The sequence below is a fragment of the Spermophilus citellus genome (genome assembly GCF_964194105.1).
Source record: "Spermophilus citellus genome assembly, chromosome: 1".
Lineage (NCBI taxonomy): Eukaryota > Metazoa > Chordata > Mammalia > Rodentia > Sciuridae > Spermophilus > Spermophilus citellus.
Genome location: NC_138182.1, coordinates 241,447,330 through 241,469,090, shown reverse-complemented (window position 1 = coordinate 241,469,090; position 21,761 = coordinate 241,447,330). Strand labels below are relative to the sequence as shown.

At 35.8% G+C, this 21,761-nt stretch overlaps 1 pseudogene across 1 annotated transcript in view; it reads right to left on the bottom strand.

The window, feature by feature from the left end:
• Nucleotides 1-21,761, bottom strand: part of LOC308653305 (heat shock factor protein 2-like) — a 174,435-nt pseudogene that overhangs the window by 149,792 nt on the left and 2,882 nt on the right. The window contains exons 4-6 of the transcript XR_014024379.1: nucleotides 21,559-21,683; nucleotides 19,533-19,608; nucleotides 14,634-14,741 (exon numbers count right to left, since the gene is read on the bottom strand). The product of XR_014024379.1 is annotated as a heat shock factor protein 2-like (transcript). The remainder of the gene's footprint in view (nucleotides 1-14,633; nucleotides 14,742-19,532; nucleotides 19,609-21,558; nucleotides 21,684-21,761) is intronic.

The window sequence follows — 21,761 nt, the reverse complement described above, 5'->3', positions numbered from 1 at the left end:
ACACTAGCTCACCCAGCCCCTTGAGATGCTATCTTAATGTAAAATTGCAAAAATAGGGCTGAGAGCCTATGTTCACTGATAGAGTACGTGCCCAGCATGCTCAAGGCAATGGATATGATCCTCAATTCCCCAGATGGGGTGGGGGTGTGGAGAGGGCTTTGGACTGAAAATAGGCCAAATAATCTGCCAAAACATGCTTCTATTAACTCCAACAGGGGGAACAGGGGGTCAAATTGGACTAATAGGGAAAAATAAATATAAAATAAAAACTTCAAAAAGTACAAAAATAAAATTTAAATAATGATGAGGACCGAGAAAAAAAGGGGGGAAAGCTTAGAAAAACCTTCAAGGGCATGGATTTGGCAATGCTATAATTGTAAAATATGATTAATGAATATGACAGAATTGGAGAACTTAAAAGTACAAATTGTTTACAGTCTTAGTCCAGGCATAACTGCTGGCTAAATCTGTAACTGTTGAAAATTTCTCCACTGTTTTCTTACTTAATCTTCAGCCAAGTATCCATTTCCTTTTGCTCTTAAAGCCAGATTGATGACATTTTAATTTTTATGTTATCTCTTTTTTCTCTTACCTACAGTTTTAGGAACAGATGCATTTAGCCAATAAATTTAAATTGAAAGCATTCCAGGGGCAAAAAGCAATAAACCAAGAAGAAAGAGTCTCCATGTTACTTCAATCTGTACAGTTTAAGTTTTTGAAATATTGTTGCTCGCCTATACATCTACTTATTTATTCTGCTTCTCTAATACTACAGTGGATGCTCCATGAGAATACAGTTCTTGTTTACTTTGCCCATCATCTTAGCCCCCTATACCTTTCAGAGCACTGAACATAAAGTAAGTATTCCTTACATATTAGTTTGAGGTGGTGCACACCTGTAATTCCAGATACTAAGGCAGGAAGATAGTAAATTCAAGGTCAGCCTTATCAATTTAGCAGGGTTGGGGATGTAGCTCAGTGGTAGAGTGCCTCTAGGTTCAATCCTCAGTACTGAGGGAAAAAATTTGTGTGTATGAATACACATGTAAATATGAATGTGTATATATAAATATGAATATATATTCAATGAACAAATCCAGAAATGAAATATCATCTCATTGAAGAACCTAAATTCTAACTTAAAATTCTTCTCTGCTGTGGTTTACAATTATTTTCTCTTACCTAACTTCCATTTGAGGAAAAAAAATAAGTTATCATAAAAAAATATCAATAATTTCGTAAAATTTTGATAACTGACTGACAATCTACTTTGAAGAATGGGCCAGGCACAGTAGCACACCCTGAGGCAGGAAGGTTGCAATTTATCAAGAATGTACAAATATTTAAAATAAAAAATAAAAGGGGGTCAGGCACAGTGGTTCACACCTGTAATCCCAGTGGCTCTGGAGGCTGAGACAGGAGGTTCCTAAGTTCAAAGCCAGCCTCAGCAACCACAAGGTGCTAAGCAACTCAGTGAGACCTTGTCTCTAAATAAAATACAAAATAATGCTGGGGATGTAGCTCAGTGGTCAAGTGCCCCTGAGTTCAATCCCCAGTACCATAAATAAATAAATAGGCCTGAGGTTGTAGCTCAGTGGTAGAGCAACCCTGGTAGAGTTCCACAGTACTGGGGACAATAAAAAGAAATGGGTAGGTGAATGTTTAGTTTTAGTTTAGTGCTAGTAACTCAACATAGAAATCTTTCATGACCATATCTTTTGGGAAGACAATATAGGTTTCTATGGGTGGGAGTCCTTTGTTTTATAAAGGTAAACAGACACACACACACACACACACACACACACACACACACATACACACTCATTTGTGGCAGCACTTAAGATCAAACCCAAGACCTTGCATTTCTTTTTTTTTTTAATAATGTTATTTTATTTTTTATACCTTTATTTTATTTGTTTATATTTATGTGGTGCTGGGGATCAAACCTAGTGCCTCATGTATGCTAGGCAAGCACTCTACCACTCAGCTACAATCCCAACCCAGGACGTTGCATTTCTTGACAAACACTCTACCACTTAGCTACATCCCCAGCCCTTTTCTTTAATTTATTTCCATCCCCATATGTTTAAAAAGGATTTAAGTCAGTATTCACGGTACATTTGTTTTAATTATAGCTATTAAATTCTCACATTACCTAACTGTTTTCTGGGCACTTAACAAATATTTGTGACATCAAAGTGCTTATTTGCTTATTTGAAAAAAATGTGTAACTTATTTAATGAGGCATGGAAAAAATAATGAAATCAGCTTCTAGGTTTTAGCTTTTTCCTCTAGTGCTCATAGTAGCTTTATATTTTTCAAACTTTCATATACATAAGTCACTCATCAATCACCATCAGATTTTCATGGGGTTCTCTTCTGCCCACTTAGTCTTTCCATCAGGTACTGTAAAAGGTAAGATTGTCCTTCCAAAATGTTGCATTATTTCTAAAGTTCTGAAAGAGAAAATGCATTTTGTGAAGCACAGAATGTCCAACTAGGGAGTGACTTGGTCATTTTGGACTAACGAAATATCTCATATCTATGATTTGAGGTTACATTGTTTGTAGAAAGGAAACTTCAAGGACATTTCATGAAACTTCTATTGTCAATATCGCATTTTTCCTGAGCCTTTATTATGCTTAGAAATTTATGAATATTATATTTATAATTAAGGTAGATGGAAATCAATGCGATCTTTAGATACATAAATCAGTCTTTAGATGGAAGTCTAAGAAAATGATGTTATGGAACATTAGAGAGGAATAATTTTAAAACACAACACTCATATGGCAGTCATAAAAGAGAACCAGGGAATTTTTCTATTCAGAACCTGTATTTTAAAGATGTAGACATCCAGGGTATCAAAACAAACCATTTGTGTTATGTCTCCTGTCTATTCAAAATGGGAAGTTCAAGGAAATTTGCCAGGTATTTTAAATAAACACTGCTGGTTAATGTCCTCATACCACAACAAGCAAACGCTCAGGAGACTCTATTCCTGGTAGGTAAAAAAAAAAAAAAAAAAAAAAAAAAAAAGAAAGAAAGAAAAGAAAAAAAATGCTTTTTATATCCAAAAAGGTAAACTCTCTTACATAAATTATCAATTTTCTCATTAAAATAGCTGAGTTAACAAAAGAACAAGCACTCAAAATTTACAATAACAAAGAAATTATTTCTTTGTGCTAATGCACCATAAAGTTACATAGTATTTTAAAAGTAAAATAAGACATAGAAAGTATCAAACAATGGTGCAGCCTGCTCCTACAATTCTGCTGTAGAATGTGAACAGGAAGACACAGTATCTGATCCTCAATGAATGTCAAGCACCAATGTGCTACTGACAACATTATTGTTGTTATTGTTGTCATTATTGTTTTCTGTACTAAGGATTGAATCAGGGCTGCTTTACCACTGAGCTGTATTCCTAAGCCTTTTTATTTTTTTATATCGAGATAGGATCTAAGTGGCTGAGACTGGCCTTGAACTTGTGATCCTCCTGCCTCAGCCTCCTGAGTCTCTGGGATTAAGACCTGTGCCACTTCAGCTAGCCATGAATATTATTTTATTATACATGATAGCAGCTACACGGAAACCATTCCCACTTTACAAATCAAGAAACTGAGATTGAGGCACTCAATCACAAAGCCAGTAAGATGTGATCTATAAGATTTGAGCCTATTGCTGTCTAAAACCACTATGTTCTTATCTTCTAGGGGGTACGAGGTTAATTACTAGGCTACCAATAGACCTTAAACACAATTTGATTATTGTACCTTTTAGAACTAGTTTTCATAAGTAGTCCCTTTAAATCTCATCTAAAATTTGAGTAGTCTTATTTATTTACCTTTTTTTTTTTTTTTTTTTTTGAAGTGGATGTCTAACCAAGTTGTTCAGGGTGGAACAATTAGAACTTGGGATCCTTCTTTCTCAGCCTCCAGAGTGGCTGGGATTAGAATAGTGTGCCACTGCCCCGATGCAATTTACAGACTTCATCCTTTTGAAGCAGTACTCTGTGATAACTGAAAGAATCTGCTGACCTAAGATCCTAAAAGGATTGCTAAATTTAAAAGTGAACCCAAACCGGGTGTGGTGGTGCATGCCAGCGATCCCAACTACTCAACAGGAGTATCACAAATTCAAGGCTGGCCTCAGCAATTTAACAAAACCCTGTCTCAAAATAAAAAGTAAGAAAAAGGACTGAGGGTGTAGCTCAGAGCATACTGGGCTCAATCTCCACTACAGCAAAATTAAATAATTAATTATTATTATTTTAAATAGCCAGGAACAGTGGTACATGCCTGTAGCATTGTACATGTATAGGTACATGCCTGTACCTGTAATCTCAATGACTCTGCAGGCTTAGGCAGGAGGATTGCAAGTTCAGGCCAGCCTTTGCAACTTAGTGAGATCCTGTCTCAAAAAGGGCCAGGGATTTAGCCCAGTGGTAAAATACCCCTGGGTCAAATCCCCAGTATAAATAAATAAATAAATAAATAAATAAATAAATAAATAAATAGATGTGAACTCAGATAATGTTTTTTCTAAATAATTTCATGGAGCTTCCAGAGTTTAGATTTTAACATTGAGCAAATGATTAGCTTTTCAAAAACAACAAAATAATGAAGAAAGGACAGATGAAGAATGTATACACGTACACACCCTCACACACACCCTGAAAGGAATCTTTTCCTTTGGACAATAATGGAATGTTCTTTGTTGGTTGCTAATTTCGTAGCATTGTTTTCCTTAAAAGGTACAATTTAAGGCTATTTGGGGCATAATATAATATTTTGATAGATATGTAGTTATATAGCCAAGAGTATAAAGTTGTACATCGTGTCTAAGATGTTGCTTTCAAACATAAATACCCTGAGGGAAAATGGCTATTAATCAGAGATCAATTTCGCCACTTTTGATTGTAGAAGTCAGAAAGAAGCCCCTTCACAAGAAGCAATTCTCCAGCCAGAGAACTGTCTCTCCAAATTTAAGCAAGGACTCTCTTAGTGTAGTCCTTCAATTAGTTGATTTGCTTGTTAGATAGACAGCTTGGTTTCTCCACAGCCCTGTGAATCAGGGGATTGAGCTCAAATATCTGACAAGTTCCTTCAGTCATTCTGATATGCAAGATAATTCCAAACGTATTGTAGTCCAGGCTGACCAAATCCCCTTCTCCTACTAGCTCCTATATTTTCTGGGGTCTGCTTCTCCAACTTGCCGCAGACTGACTCAATGTTAACAACCTAAAACTGTAGTTTCAAATTACAATCTAAGTGGAGGCTTTCAAATTACTGTAGGCTGCTGTTATTACCATTGGAATGTTTGAATCCAGGGAACAAGTTAATCCCAACCCCAGACAACTGAGTGAAACTCCTATGATCACCATCCACCAACACTGTTTCTGGGACCTGAAATAAATCCTACCCTGTTGGGCTCCTGAGACTACCAAGATTCTCAGTCCTGTCTGCCCCAAACTGAAGTTGCTGGGCTCCAACACTCTGCTTCTGCCTGTGACTGTGAATCATCAAAAACTGACCTCATGATACCACTTCCTGCCCATTAACCTCACTGCATGGCCCATTCCACTGATCCCTCACTGACAGATTCTTCCGGCCACCTTCCCACCTTCCCTGCCATGTTTCTCCCTTAGTAACCTATTTCACCACAGACAAGCTGGAGCGGAGGCAACTCATCCTATTACACCACATTCTGCAGTCTACAGATCATATCAACCTTCCCTTTCTCAATCCTTGGAGTACTATGGCTTGTTAATATTTTCCTCCTCAAATACGTCTTGACAAGTGAATGCCTTCTTTGGAGGGGTGGATAGGGTCACGGGTTAGGTACTAAGAATTGAATCCACAGGCAATCGACCACTGAGCTACAATCCCAGCCTTTTCATTTTTTATTTTGGGACAGGGTCTCCCTAAATGGCCAGGCTGGCCTTGAACTTCCATTCTCCTGCCTTAGCCTCTTAAATTGCTGGGATGACAAGCATGTGCCACCATACTCAGCTGAATGTCTTCTTTCACATGAATTATGCATTTATTTATTCATTCAATAAAATATGAATAATTAATATGTGCTACATGAAGGGAATAACAGATAAATGATATACTAGGAAGGGAGACAAATTGTAAGCAAATGACCATGTTGTACTATAAATATTAGCATAAACTGAGCGTGGTGATGCACACTTGTAATTCCAGAAACTGAGGAGGCTGAGGTAGGAGGATGGCAAGTTCAAAGCCAGCCTCAGCAACTTAGTGAAGCCCTAAGCAACTTGTCTCAAAATAAAATATAAAAAGGGCTGGGAAATGTGGTGCAGTGGTTAAGTACCCCTGGTTCAACCCCTGGTATCAAACAACAACAACAACAAAAACCACCATCTAAAACCAAAGGTTAATGTTTCCCCCATACTGCTTCTCCCATCCTCCATATCCCTCATCATCATCAGCCATGGGGTCCCCAGAAAATTATGGAACAAGAATAGAAAACTCAAATTTTTATAGATGTCCAAGGACAGAATCACAACAATTTACTTAATGATCACTTTTTTGTTGTTGTTTTTAATTTTTTGGTACTAGGGAATGAACTCCTGTCCTTGAACATGTTAGGCAAACACTCTTTATTTTGTTTTGAAGTTGGGATGGGGGGATCCCACTAATTTGCCTGGACTGGCCTTAAATATACAATCTCAGTTTTCTGAGTAGCTGAGTCTGTCTACAGGTGTGTACTCCAGGTGCACCTCAGTTTAATAATTTTAATGTGGTTTATTTTTTATTCTAGAATCAGGAAATAGTTTATTCCATAAGATAGAATAAATGTTCTGATGAATGAAAGAGATTGATTTTCTTGACAGGAAGGACTAAAGAAGCTGGGCACACTGGTGTATACCTGTAATCTGAGATGGTAGACCTGAGGTGATATACTTGAGGCAGGAACATCTCAAGTTCAAGGCCAGCTTGAATAATTTAGGGAGACACAGTCTTAAAATAAAAATAAATAAAGTAAAAAGACCTGGGACTGAAAAGGTCATCATTACCCCAGGTACATGTATGATTGCACAAATGTTGTGACTATATATGATATACAACCAGAGAAATGAAAAGTTGTGCTCCATTTGTGTACAATGAATGGAAGTGCATTCTACTGTCATGTATAACTAACTATAACAAAAAGAAAAGAAAAAAGAACTGGGCTGTAGTTCAGTGATAAAGAATTCCAGGTTCAATCCTCAGTACCCCCACCAAAAAAAAAAAAAAAAAAGAGGGGATACTGAAGAAAACTGAAATACATTTTTTAAAAGCAGATCAGACATTTCATTTACTTTCTTTTTTTGCGGGGGGGGGGGGGGGGGAGGATACCGGGGATAGAACTCAGAGACGCTTGACTACTGAGTCAAATCCCCAGCCCCATTTTGTATTTTATTTAGAGATAGGGTCTCACTGAGTTGCTCAGTGCCTCAACATTGCTGAGGCTGGCTTTGAACTCACGATCCTCCCGACTCAGCATCTGGAGCCACTGGGATTATAAGTGTACTCCACCACACCTAGCAAAGTTACTTTCTTTGTAAAATGAGGACAAGGAGACAGAACAATAAGAAAATAGTTGATTATTAACTTCAGGCTATCTTTTTTGTATAAGGATTACAGCTGAGGGAACTTCATTATGCCAACTGAATACTGAGCTGTTTAGAAAATTTAGCTGTTATCTCTTTAATCCCGATTTCTTGGAAGGTCAGATAAACAGCTTATTCAGTTTAATGACAGGGAACTTTAGTACAAGTAACTCCATTTTTATTTTTAGCTCATTCTGTTGGAGAGTAGTGCATAAACTTAGTCCAAAACAATGTCCTTGCTGAACATGGTGGCTTACACCTGTAATCCCAGTAACTCCAAAGGCTGAGGATCCCAAGTTCAAGGACAGCCTCAACAGCTTAGTGAGTCCCTAAGCAACTTAGTGAGACCCTGTGACAAAATAAAAAATAAAAAGAGCTGGGAGAGCAGCTGAGGTGTAGAACATTTACTAGCACAGGTGAGGCCCTTGTTTGATCATAAACACTGAAAAAGCAAAACAAAACAATGACCTCCTTGAATTTTTATTTAACAAAAGGGAGAAACAGAATCAAGTAAGAAACAAGTAAGTGAAGAAACAAGTAAGTGAATCAGGGCAGCATTCAACCACAGGAAAACAGAGGCAAACTGAAAATCATAGCCTCCCACAACTGTTTTGAGGGGACTGTCTCTGATCAATTCCTAGCAGTTATTGTAACCCCGGAAAGCAATGTTATCTCATTTTCCAATTTTGTTAACAAGAACCTGAGTATACTAATATTTGTGAGCAATTTCTTAACGTTTAAAACATTGGGTGGCCAGTCAAGGATGACTGATATATATTAAATACATCACTGAGCCACAGGTCATTAGGGAGCAATACAGACATAACAGAGTATCATTGCACAGATTACACATGAAATACAAAAGGAAAAGGCACTGAAATGGAGAAGTCTGGTGTATACCACCTTCTCGCTTAATTCCTGGGTCTATCTTCATGCTGAAACTTCTCTGTTTCTTGCTGTCTGCTTCTAGCTTTCTAATCACTGCTTCCCAACCCCAGTTACACCATGATCAGATCTGACTTGCACTATAATCATAACACCCAGCTACATGCCCCACCCTCCACTCCCTGTGTCCTACCTCTTTCTACCCATCCATGCTTTGTGGCCACATCTTTTTCTAAAATACAATCTACCTAATGACCTCTTCATGTAAATCAAATGACCTCCACAGCCTGTCTCTGGACAGCAGGCCTCCTCTCTTCCCCTCTGCTTTCTACAATATTCTCTATGCATGGCTCAAAACTGCTTGCTGTTCCCCAGACACACCATATAATTATATTCCCCTGCACAAGTTGTCCCTTCTGCACACAATGACTTTCCTTCCCTTATTAATCTAGCAAAATATTAGTCAGCATTCAAAGCCACAAGAAAAATCCACTTCCATGGGTATGTAACAGGGTTCACTTGATACTTTGAAACTTACATGGTTTTTTTTTCTTTTTCCCAACCTTCTCCTCCCTAATCTTCTTTTCTCTAAACTTCTTTCTGATCTTCTTTTCCCTGATATTCTCCTTCCTGATCTCCATCCTAATCTCATTTTCTCTGAGTCACCTCTTTAAAAACCCTCTGTTCCTGCTGATGGGCAGAATCACAGCCCTTGGGACAGGAGTCCCCTGTGTTTCTCCTTTGCTAGCAAAGCAATAAACCTTCTTTCTCCTTTTTCTCAAAACCGTATCCTCCTCATTGGATTGGCATGGGGACAACTACTGAGCTTTCAGCAACAGGTATTACCTGTCTCTCTCAAGAGAATGTGCTCACACTTATGTGTTTATGGTGCTATGGTTTCTGTTTTGGTTTTTTTTTTTATTATTTATTTTGTTTTGTTTTTTTGTTTTGTTTTGGTTTGCTTTGGTTTTTTCCCTTGCTCCCTTCAAATTTTGTATTCTTTGAAAGCAGTGCTTGGGAAGCTAAAAGTAAAGATTCCATGAGTCGACTTTTACTTTTCATTGCTTCATTCCACCTGTTCCTACTTCAATACGTTATTTGAAACAGTTTAACTATTAAAAAAAAAAAAAAAGTTCAAAGAAATGGGTAGGCTGTGACAGGTAACTAAGCACTAGAAGAAAATTAATAGAAAACAAATTGACATAGTGTTGTAGAGAACAACTCACTTCAAAATAAAATTAGAGGAGGAGAAAATCAACTACAGAGCCAAGGCCTTCAAAGCAGGGCAGAGCATTTTGCTTCTGGGAGGTGTTAAGAGCTTAGCTTCCCCTTCAAATGTCTGTTCTCTCAAGATCCCTTTCTGTTTCTTGGGAAATTCTAAACACATTACCATGGCCTTTTCAATGCAAGGATCTGTTTCCTGTAACTCTGAGCCTCCTTTCAATTAAGATCAAACGGAATTCAACATGAAGCAGAGCCACTGACTCTTTCTCCAGTTCATGTTAATTATAACTCTGGTGCATGCCTTGCAGCTTGTTCTCAGCCTATCTGATTTTGTGAACAGACAGAGAAAGCTTCAAGGAGGCTGAGCATTCTGCCTCTATTATTATAATGTTTGCCTGGAATAATACATAGGCATTTTTTCTTCCCAGAAAATCTTCTCATATACGTTTATTACATTAAAAACATTAATCTTCACTAGAAGCTAACCATAAAATTATCTCTATTCAATTCCTGCTATATTCTTTAGGGAATTAAAGGAAACTCAGTTATTTTGTTCTTACATACTAATGTGAATTTGCTACCTCTAAATATAACATTCAAATAATCTACTGCTTTGTGAAAAGAGGGCAACCATTTCTGGACTAAAATCTTTAAACAATATGTGGTACCCTATGTGAAGCCTTGGAGGTGGGAACAGTCCACAACAGTCAACATACCAACTATTTCCTTAGAGTTTGCAAAGAGGTGGTCGATTTGTAGTTAGCTTTGCCAAATAAAATAGAGGAAAACAAATTTGTCTTATATTTTTATTTTCTAGGCCTGCTTACAGACTGATTTAATTTAGAACACATACAACTAAAGAAGAATCCATCTATCAAATTTTTGAAAAATAAAAATGTCTGACAACATTGAGCTCACATTCTTGCATTCTATCAGCTGGAGCTTAGTGTGTATGGCCCTTCTTTATTTTTTATTTATTTTAGGGCAAAGACTTTTTATTTCAATTTGAGTATTTATAGCAATATATAGAACAAGAAAATAAGACTTCAGAGAAAAACAGATCATCATTATGAGGGTAATACCCATGTTCTGATTTGTTTTAAGAAAAAAAAATGCTGCGGCGCTCAGTGGCGCACACCTGTAATCCCAGCAGTTTAGGAGGCTGAGGCAGGAGGATTGAAAGTTCAAAGCCAGTGTCAGCAACTTAGCAAGGCCCTGAGCAACTCAGTGAGACCCTGTCTCTAAATAAAATACAAAAAAAAGGGCTGGGGATGTGGGATGTGGCTCAGTGGTCAAGTGCCCCTAGGTTCAATCCCAAGGGGGGAGTGCCCTTTTTAAATGCCACTGTGTAGACTGTGCTATTTCTGTCTTGTATCCAGACCTCACCTATGATACAACAAATTGTAACCCTGTGTAAGAAACCTGAATTTAAGACCTAAATCTTAATTCCAATTCCCAACCAAAATGTTTTTTTCTTTATACAGTTTAAGACGGCATTTTTACACACGAAGAGGAACACCTACTAAATATTAAAAAGTTAATTCAGGAAAACTGAAAATGATTTTTACAAAAGACACTGAGGTTGGCAAAGCCGCAGCCGTTTTCATTTCGGACCAAACACTGGAATGTCCACAGAACTACTGTGTGGGAGCTACTGTCCTGTAGCAAGGCCATTTTGTCTTGTCTCATGCCCCTTTTTAAAATCACCATTTGTTCTTCAGTTTATCTACTACCTGTCCTCTTGATTCCTGGGTCCTATAGGCCTGAGTGTTCCTCCCTGGCCTAATCCAAACTCTATTTACACACTGCATGATCACATACACCCACCAACTGTAGCAGTCTCACCTTAACTATGCCCACATTCCAGTTGAAAAGTAGGTAACTTCATTAGAATAATACATTTGTACTGACTATACGTTATCAGACCCCATTATATATGCCTTAAAAATACAACTTACTTCTCAAACATCCTATGATTCTTGGGGACTTTTTATTTTGCTTTGTTTTCAATGGCATAGTATTTGCACAGCTTCCCACATACTTTATTTAACTGATTAATTAATTAATGTTTCGGTGCTAGGGATCTAACCTAGGGCCACGCTCACCAGGTAAGCACTCTACCAATGAGTTACTCTTCCAGCCCACTATCTGATTTAGCTTCAGCCCTCAGCCTATCAGGTTAGAGAACATGCCATAGTGGAAAAAGCATAGTGGATGAATATTTTAGTCCCTGCTCTATAACTAAGATAACTGCATGACTTTGGAAAGCCATTTAATCTCTCAGCATCTCAGTTTTCCTGTATGAAAAATACAGAGTTTGGACAAAACAGCTTGACTCTCAGTCTCTATTGCTGTTAACAATGGATGATACTATGAAGTTAGCTCATAATCAAGATCTTCTCAAACTTGAGAATCAGAACATCAACTCCTGAGGTAAACAGTTAAGTAACTTTCCTGTATTACTGTAAAGTTTTATGACATTGGAAAACATTTATCTATTGTCAGACTTGCATAGCATCACTGCGGATTGCTAGGAGACAGTAAATGTTTTTACAAGCAAAAAGCCTTCACTTTTTCCCACTGCTATCTACTGAAAAAAAAAAAGAAGAAGAAAAAGGTTTACACAACTACTGGTCTAAAACATCCCTTTTGTTTACTCAGAGCAATTGATAGACTTTTTATTCTAATTTTATTTTGGTACTAGGATTAAACCCAGGGTGCTTTACCACTGGGTTACATCCCCAGCTCTTTCTATTTTTTATTTTGAGACACGGTATTGATAAGTATCTTAGAACCTTGCTAAACTGCTGAGTCTGGCCTCCAACTGGCAATTCTCCTGCCTCAACCTCCCAAGTCCCTGGGATTACAGGTGTGTGCTGCTGCTGCATCATGTATTTTTATTTTTTTGTTACTGGACATTGAACCCATAGGCACTTTACCGTTGAGCTACATCCTCAGTTCTTTTTATTTTTAAATTTTGAGCCAGGCTTGATAAATTGCTGGGGCTAGCCTCAAATTTAAGATCCTCCTGCCTCAGCCTCTTATGTCCCTGAAATTACAGGCAAACCTATCCCACCTGAGTTCTTAAAGATGTAAACTAAAGAAAAAGAAAGGCTTCTTTGGGGCTGGAGTCACGGCTCAGTGTTAAAGTGCTTGCCTAGCATATGTGAGGCACTGGGTTCGGCCCTCAGCACCACATAAAAATAAATAAATAAAAGTATGTGTCCACCTACAACTAAAAAGATATTTAAAAAAAGAAAAGAAAGGCTGGCTTTTATCCTCTAAACTTCAGCAGCTCTAGGAAGGAGACAGAAGTACTGTGTAGACAAATTTCAAAGTGAAAGAATGTCATTGAAGAACTATTACCAGCAGTGGTCTAGTTGATTCAAATTATCAAAGGGTGGGTTTTAAAAAGCAGGGAAGTGAGCCTGGCGAGGTGGTACATGCCAGTAATCCCAGTGGCTCGGGAAGCTGAGGCAGGAGGATCGTGAGTTCAAAGCCAGTCTCAGCAAAAGCAAGGCCCTAAGAAACTCATTGAGACCCTGTCTGTAAATAAAATACAAAATGGGGCTGGAGATGTGGCTCAGTGGTTGAGTGCCCCTGGTTTCAATCCCCAGTACCAAAAAAAAAAAAAAAAAAAGAAAAGAATCAAGGAGGTGAAATTTCCAGATTGTGGAGACAAGACCACACTTGAATACACCCAGTCTCTATCACAAGATTAAGCACCTACCTCATAAAAACTTCCCTTTATGCAAACTAATGAGATTGCCTTAATGTTAATTAACATAGTAAACACTTTCTCTATATACACACTTATCTCCCCCAACTACTTTTTTTGGGGGATCATTGATTCTCAGAAAGACCAACATCAATCCTATCTTCATTCCCACAATTAACTTGAAAAAACGAAATTATTTCAGTTTGGAAACTGAAGAATGAGCCAGACAAAATTATCCTAGACAGAGAACTTGTTAGTCATAGAAACAGGGAAGTAATTCTGAAGTTTGTTAAATTGCTATCATTAAAAAAGTTATTAGTCCATTGTTATATTTGGTAATCATATAAAATTAAAATGAAACAAAGCAATCGAAGTGAGAAAGCAGAAGATAAAAATTCACCAAAATATTCAAGAATTTGCAATAACTCTACTTATTCTGTTATTTATTTTTTAAAAAGTGATAAAAAACATAAGCTATCCCAATTATTAGTTTTTTAAAGTGGATCCCATATGCAACCGTATATATTATCCATATCTTTACAAAGTTGGGTAGATAAGTAAAATTTTTGTTACAATATTATTTTAAAACTAATAGAGAAAATGCATGAATTATCATATACTACTACCAGCAATATAAAATTATTAAAAAATAAAGGAACGTTTTAAATTTAACTTCCCTCTATCCCACCTCCCTCAATAAGTGTTAAGAAACTCCAAGAAGAATTATAGCAAGGAAAATATTTAATTTGTCAATAGATAAAGATGCTGTCAATATACGCATTTCATGACCAACATATAAATCCATCAATAAATGGTAAAATTGTATATATTTTATACACACACATCATATATTATGTATATATATATGTGATATATATAAAATATAGAGGGTGCATTCTGAAGTGGCATGTTTGGGCTTCATTCTTACCCTATAATTTTTGTTGAATGGTGCAATGGGGTGAAATCATCCTGGAAATTTGCATTGGTGGAGTTAGAAGAATCGGCATCTTTCCCAGATGAGTAACAAATACCATGTGTGTAAATATAGTTACTAATTGGTAATATAGAAATATATATATCTCCATCCCAGATACTAAATAATAAAGGCTAGAAATAATGTTGGAGCAGGTTAGGGCAACTCAATTAAAAGGACAATTTATCAAGAATGCTGGAAATTCTACATACCAGCCTGGCACTTGCAGTTCCACCTACGCGGGAGGCTGAGGTAGAGGATAACTTGAGTCCAGGTGTTAGAGCCCACCCAGGGCAACATGTAATGCAGTGTGACCTCATCTCCAAAAAGTAAAAAATAAATGGAAAAGGAAGTGGGGGGGGGAGGAGAAGGAGAAAAAGAAAAAGTTTTACGTTCTGTATGTTCCATATACAAAGTATAGTCTAGCAGGCCGTGCTGAAGAAAATGTCTTTGTGTAATGCTCAGCAAAGGAATTTTCTAACTTTTTGTTTCTCTAGGAGTGAGAAACAGAATAGGAATAGTGGTTGTATTAAGGTTAAATATATAGTTACATATATTATATAATATATATTTAAGTATTTAAGTGATAGGTATATAGGTACACACACACATACACACACACACACACACACACACACACACAGTGTACAACACCTGGCACATAAGAAAAAAAATCAAGAAAATATTTCCAGTAGCTATAGTAACAAAAACGGCAGGGTACTAGCACCAAAACAGATGCGTAGACCAATGGTAGAGAAAAAAAGACACAGAGACAAACCCACATAAATAGATATCTCATACTAGACAAAGGAGTCAAAAATATTCATTGGAGAAAAGAGAGCCTCTTCAACAAATGGTGCTGGGAAAACTGGAAATTCACATGTAACAAAATGAATTTAAACCCCTATCTCTCACCCTGCATAAAACTCAAAGTGGGTCAAAGACTTAGGCATCAGAAAAGAGACCTTGTGCCTAAAAGAAGAAAAGTAGGCCCAAATCTTCACCATGTTAGCTTAGGAACTGACTTCCTTAACAAGACTTCTAAAAGGCAAGAAATAAAATCAAGAATCGATAAATGGGATGGATTCAAACTATAAAGCTTCTTCACAACAAAGGAAACAACCAAGAATGTGAAGAGACAGCCTACAGAATAGAAGAAAATCTTTACCACGTACACCTCAGATACGGCATTAATATCCAGAATATATTAAAAACTCAAAAAACTTAACACCAACAAAACAACCCAATCAATAAATGGGCCAAGGAACTGAACAGACACTTCAAAGAAGAAATACAATCCCAATCAACAAATATAGGAAAAACTGTTCCACATCTCTGGCAATTAGAGAAACGCAAATCAAAACCACTCTAATACTAGTCAGAATGGTAATTATCAAGAATATAAGCAATAATAAAGCGTTGGCAAGGAAAAGTGCTGGTGGCAAAGTAAACTGGTGCAATCAGTGTGGAAAGGATTATGGAGATTCCTCAGAAAACCTGGAATGGAACCACCACTTGACCCAGCTATCCCACTCTTCAGTCTATACCCAAAGGACTTAAAATCAGCATACTATATTGACACAGCCACATCATGTTTTACAGCAGCTCAATTCACAATAGCTAAACTATGGAACCAGGCAAATGGATGGAACTAGAGAACATCATGCTAAGTAAAATAAGCCAATCCCCAAAAAAACAAGGAATAAATGTTTTCTCCGATAAGCAGATGCTGATCCATAGTGGGCACAGACAGGTAAGAAAGAATTAAGGAATGTTGGATTGTGCAGAGGGGAATGAGGGGAGAGGTGGGGCAGAGGGGAATGAGGGGAGAGGTGGGGCAGTGAGGATGGGATGGAGGGTAGAATGAGACAGACATTATTACCCTGTGTACATGTATAATCACACTAATGGTGTGACTGCACCGTGTAGTCAGAGGAATGAGAAGTTGTGCTCCTTTTGTGTACAATGTGTCAAAATGCATTCTACTGTCATGCATAACTAATTAGAACAAATTTTAAAAAATAAAAGGGAGACCAGTAGACTAGAAGAAGGGGATGGGGGAGGGAGACAGTAGAAAATGAAATTGATTAAATTATACTGTTTTATTGTGTGCACATATGAATACATTATAATAAATCCACTGTTATGTATAATACACTAATAGAAAAGGGGAAAAAAAATAAAACACACCAGCTTTCAGGAAGTTTTTTTTTTTTTTTTAGTTCCTATCTTTTACTTAAAATGATTTCAAGATCACATTATGCAAAATAGAAAACTGGTGTTTGACAGGAAACATTTTCCTCATACTACGTAATATAATTAGAGGCAAAAGGAATTTCCAGTTCTCAGAACAGATCATAAAATTATGAAGTCAGAAAAAGCTGGTTCTATGAAGATTATTGTTGACACCCATCTGTGAAACCTCCCTGCTCATAATCAAGATATGCTGATTTAATCTTTGACATGTGATTAAATTTATAGGAAAAACGTAAAACACATCAAAACATGAAGAAGCTTTCAAATTTTTTAGCACTGTTTCTTAAAGTGTGATCCACAGCCCAGCAGCATTGGCATGGGAACAGGTTAGACATGTAAATGATCAGCCCCATTACAGAACTGATGAATCTGAAATTCTGAGGAAGGAGCCCAGTAATACTTGTGTTTAGTAAGCTTTCCAAGTGATACTACTGCATGAGAAAGAGTGACTCAGGGTATGCCTTGAAATTACATTATCAACTTTCTACCTAAAGGTGGTAAAAAATTAAGGATCATAAACTCAACTATAAAAAGCAGCGTTATCAAAGAGAGGCTAGGAATAAAGGCCAAAAATGTTTGAAAAACTATTTAATTCTGCAGAAGACTCACTTACAAGCTTTATGAAATAAGTACATAATTAAAATAGAATATTATAAATTAAAAATACCTAAGCTATAGCTTTAAAACTGCACATCACCCTCCAAAAAAATGGCTACAAAGTAGTATGCTTTACAATCAGTAGCAACTTTTCAATGAACAAATATTAAAACATTTTAACTGAAGAGTTAAGACAGCATTAGAGTCTATGACAAAGACACTAAATTGTTTATTTAAAAAAAAATGCTAACAGCCAGTGAAAATGCAACATTGAAGGTTAAAGATATCTATGGAACAATTCAACTTCAATTTTTTTAATTCATAAAATAAATATTATCACAGGTTTCTAAAAACATCAGTGACTGAATTTCAGAAAAAACAAATCACTAGCCAGGCATGGTGGTGGCATGCCTATAACCTAGTGTCTCAGGAGGCTGAGGCAGAAGGATCCCAAGTTCAAAGCTAGTCTCAGCAACTTAAAGCGACCCTCTCTCAAAATTAAAAATAAGAAGGGCTGGTGATATGGCTCAGTGGTTGAGCACCTCTTGGGTTCAATCTCTGGTATCAATCAATCAATAAATAAATAAATAAAAATCACTGCCCAAAATTCTTTCTACATCTCAGTTCCTCAGTTCTCTTGACACTGGCATCATGTTGTATAGTGCTTTTTCTCTGAAGCAGATAGGCACCAGACTTTAAAAAAAAAAAACAAAACAAAACAAAAAACAGTACTATGGATTGAGTTATGTTCTCAGCCCTTTATTTTAAATTTTGAGACAGGTCTCCCTAAGTTGCCCAGGTTGGCTGCAAACTTTTTTGCCTCAACCTCCTGAGTAGCTGAATTACAGGAATTCACCACTTTGCCCAGCAACATTTAACATTTTTATCATTTAACTTCTGTACTTGACAACTCCTATAACTGGTACCTCAATATACTTATATACTTAGTATATACTCATATATACTAAGTTAATCAAAAGCCAACATTAAATAGCAAACTTAGGAGCCAATTCCAGGGGCACATTAAAAATCAGTGTTTGTCATCATGAATTATGCAAATCCACTCACCAATACACATATATTTAAATATAAATTTGATGAAAAAAAATTAGTGTTCATGAAAAACTGAAATGCAATGTAACTATTACACTAATAATTCTTGTTTAAAAAAAAAAACCCTACAGATGAAGGTGTATTTTCAGTTAACATTTAATCAAAATTGTGTTTTCTGAAAAATATTTAAGTACATATTAAAATACATGTCTTCTTTTAAATCAGATATTCTTAACAGGGGTATGCATTAGAGACCCCGATAAAAATGTTTAAAACACATATTTAAACTAAACATTTAGATTTGAATTCTCCTATACTCAACCTTAATTTGCACACTGATTAAAAAAAAAAAAAAAAAAAGAATCTATTTTGACTACAGGCCAAAGGCTGCAATTACTATTTATTTCTGCTCTAAGTTTGCTCCACTAGACCCAGATCCTGTCAGTCACAGACCTATTTTTAGTTCAAGGGCCTTCCAAGTAGGAATAAGCTGAAGCTCTCCCCCATCTTCCCATTTAAAAACCTGCAGCTTAGAGTCCATTTACTCATAAGTAAAAAATAGCTGCCTTAATTATTTTTATATTTCATCTCTTATTAACAAATGAAAGTTGATATGCAAACATTAAATCAGAAGAACACATTTTAGGTTCAATATAAAATCCAAGATTCATTTTACAGGATTAATGATTTTATTTTATTATGGTAATCATTATATTATGACTTTATGCAGAAACTAATAATGGCATCCACTGAAAAATCCTTTTGAATTCCTAATTGGATCAAATTATTTAAAAATTAACTATGCCTATTATAGTAAAAAGTAAGGGGAAATCTCCCACAAAACACAGTATGACTGTTTTATAATAATAATAATAATAATAAAAAGTGCGAAGAAATTGGCTAGTGTATTAATTAAGCTCCCAAGAATAAAGTATCTCAAAATTGTTATGCCAGGTAAAAGCTACTGAGATATTATATGAGAGTATAGAACAATCATCATTAGCTATGAGAAATGTTTCTGCTGTTGTTAAAAAGGATATATAACACTTGGCTTAATTTGTTTGTCTTCAAAATTTTACTTTTGTGTATTTAATACATAAAAAACTAAGATCAATTACTAACTACTCAACAGAGTTTTTTTTGTGTTACACACATAACTCATTAAACAAATGCAAATGATAGTCACAAGGAAAAGAGCTTCTTACCTTTCGAATAACTTGTTGCTGCTGTGCATGCTTTGCTCTTAATTCAGACACCTCCTTCCAAAGGGACTCATTCTCACTATTATAATTAAAAAATAAATAAATAAATAAAAAAGATTTAGTCAGAAAACCAAACCCCAGTATCTTAATTAAGAATACTAGAGAATTAAAAAACACAAACCTAGAGAACTTAACTATGTTTGTTTTCACTATGATATGTATTTTTATGAGACCAGAAAGCTGGTTCAATACAGGAATGACAACTATCTCAACACAACTCCAGAATCATTCCTTCTTAAATGTATTATCTGCTATTCATGGCAAAATATACCAAAAAAAAAAACAAAAAACCCCACTTAAAACACACTTCTATATCCATATGGTAGCAAGCAATTTACTCCTTTTGATAATGTGGTTCATTACTTTTTTTTAATGTTCATCACTTAAGTGAGGTTAGAATTTGTGAATCACCTTAGGAAACAAAAGTGACATTTACTGAACACTTGATGTGCTTCAGGCACTATGCTAAACGTTTCAATTAAGCATTTAAATTTCTCTAAAATCAGCCAAGTAAGGAATAATTGTCTTGAAAGATTAGGACACTGAGGTACAGAGAATTTGTGGGAACCTGCCCAGTGTCACAAAGATAATTCTATAACTGTTAAAGCCAAACTAAAGTGAGACTCTCAAACTACCTTGATAACTATCTCAAACAAGCATATACAAACCACTGTTTTATTTTTTTAAAAGATGTCTGTATTTGGGGTGAAAATGGGAGTTCAAAACACAATTTGAGTCAAATGTACGAAAGATAATATATCATGAGCTATGTAATGCTTTAAATAATCAATAAATAAAAATTAAAAAAAAAAAAGATGGAATATTCAACAATGTCAAAACCAATAACTTGCCCAATACTAAGATTCTTTTCCTTTGCCGTTTCTTAATTGAAATTGCACTGTGAAAATGGTGAGAAGATATAAAAGATAATCTCCCAATTAAATAATTTTCAACTTTTGTTAATCTCCACAAAAGCTATTTTTCTCAGTCTGAATTATTACAAAAAGAAATGTGGATTTAAATACAGAGGTATATGAAAAGGAGATTTTCTTTAATACTTACTGAATAACTGCTATATTTTTTCAGACGCACCTTTAAAGATGCTATTATCTGCCTACTAAAGGAGGAGATCATTGCCTCTAACACTTAAAGGATGATCTGGGGATCTATTTCCTTAAGAGCTATACTGAGATTCAAAGAATTAGGTCAAAGTATAGCGAACAGACACATCCTCAGTGATTAAATAAAATATGCAAAATGGAGAAATTTATATTTATTCAAAAAAAGAACAAAAGCCCAAGGTTACTATTAAAATATAGTTAGGAATATAACTGAAATGGGTGAAGAATACTTCAAGGAACTACTCTCAAGCCCTTGGAAACTATTAAAGGGAAAAATCTCAGCTGCTTACTAAGAGTAGTAAAATACCTCTCTCTCTCTCTCTCTCTCTCTCTATATATATATATATATATAAACTTATTACTTTTGTAAGTTAGGAAAACCTATCAAGTAATGTCATAAAACAAAACAAAGCATCTTTTTGAAGAAAAGGTTTAAATAACATTCTCCCACACCTATGCAGAACAAATATCAAGTAGGGCAAATCTCTTGGGTTCTTTTATTCCCTACTTTTTGTGTCCTACTTTTTCCTAATAGAACTCAAGGAAGACTTTTAAAGGGGGGGGGGGGAGGATGAGTAGTACATAAGATTTTTTGTGTGTGCCCTCTTTTGTTTGTGAACACCTAAGTAGAAATGTATTTCCTACACTAAAGATTTATTGTTTCTTCAGTAATATCTGTTTATCAAATTGTTTTGATGTTCTTAGGTTCATACGTGATCCTGACCATCACAATTCAAACGTGTTATTAAAGTTAAGTCTATGACTACAAATCAAAAGTAGTAAGAACCAATGCACCAGACAACTCCAACACCCAACACATTAGTACTATATTTGGAAGAATGGTTTACCTTTTTAATTCTGAAAGTCTGGACTCAATTGTTTCCTGTTTTATTTGAACCTTCTGAGCACTACTTATAATTTTTGTTAAATCTTCCTGGCGAATTTTATTTTCTTCTGGTTTTGAAGATGAAACCTTTCAAAAAGCAAATTTAGAAAATCAAAAATACACTGCACACCCATGATTATAATTCAAAGCTTCCCTATTATAAGA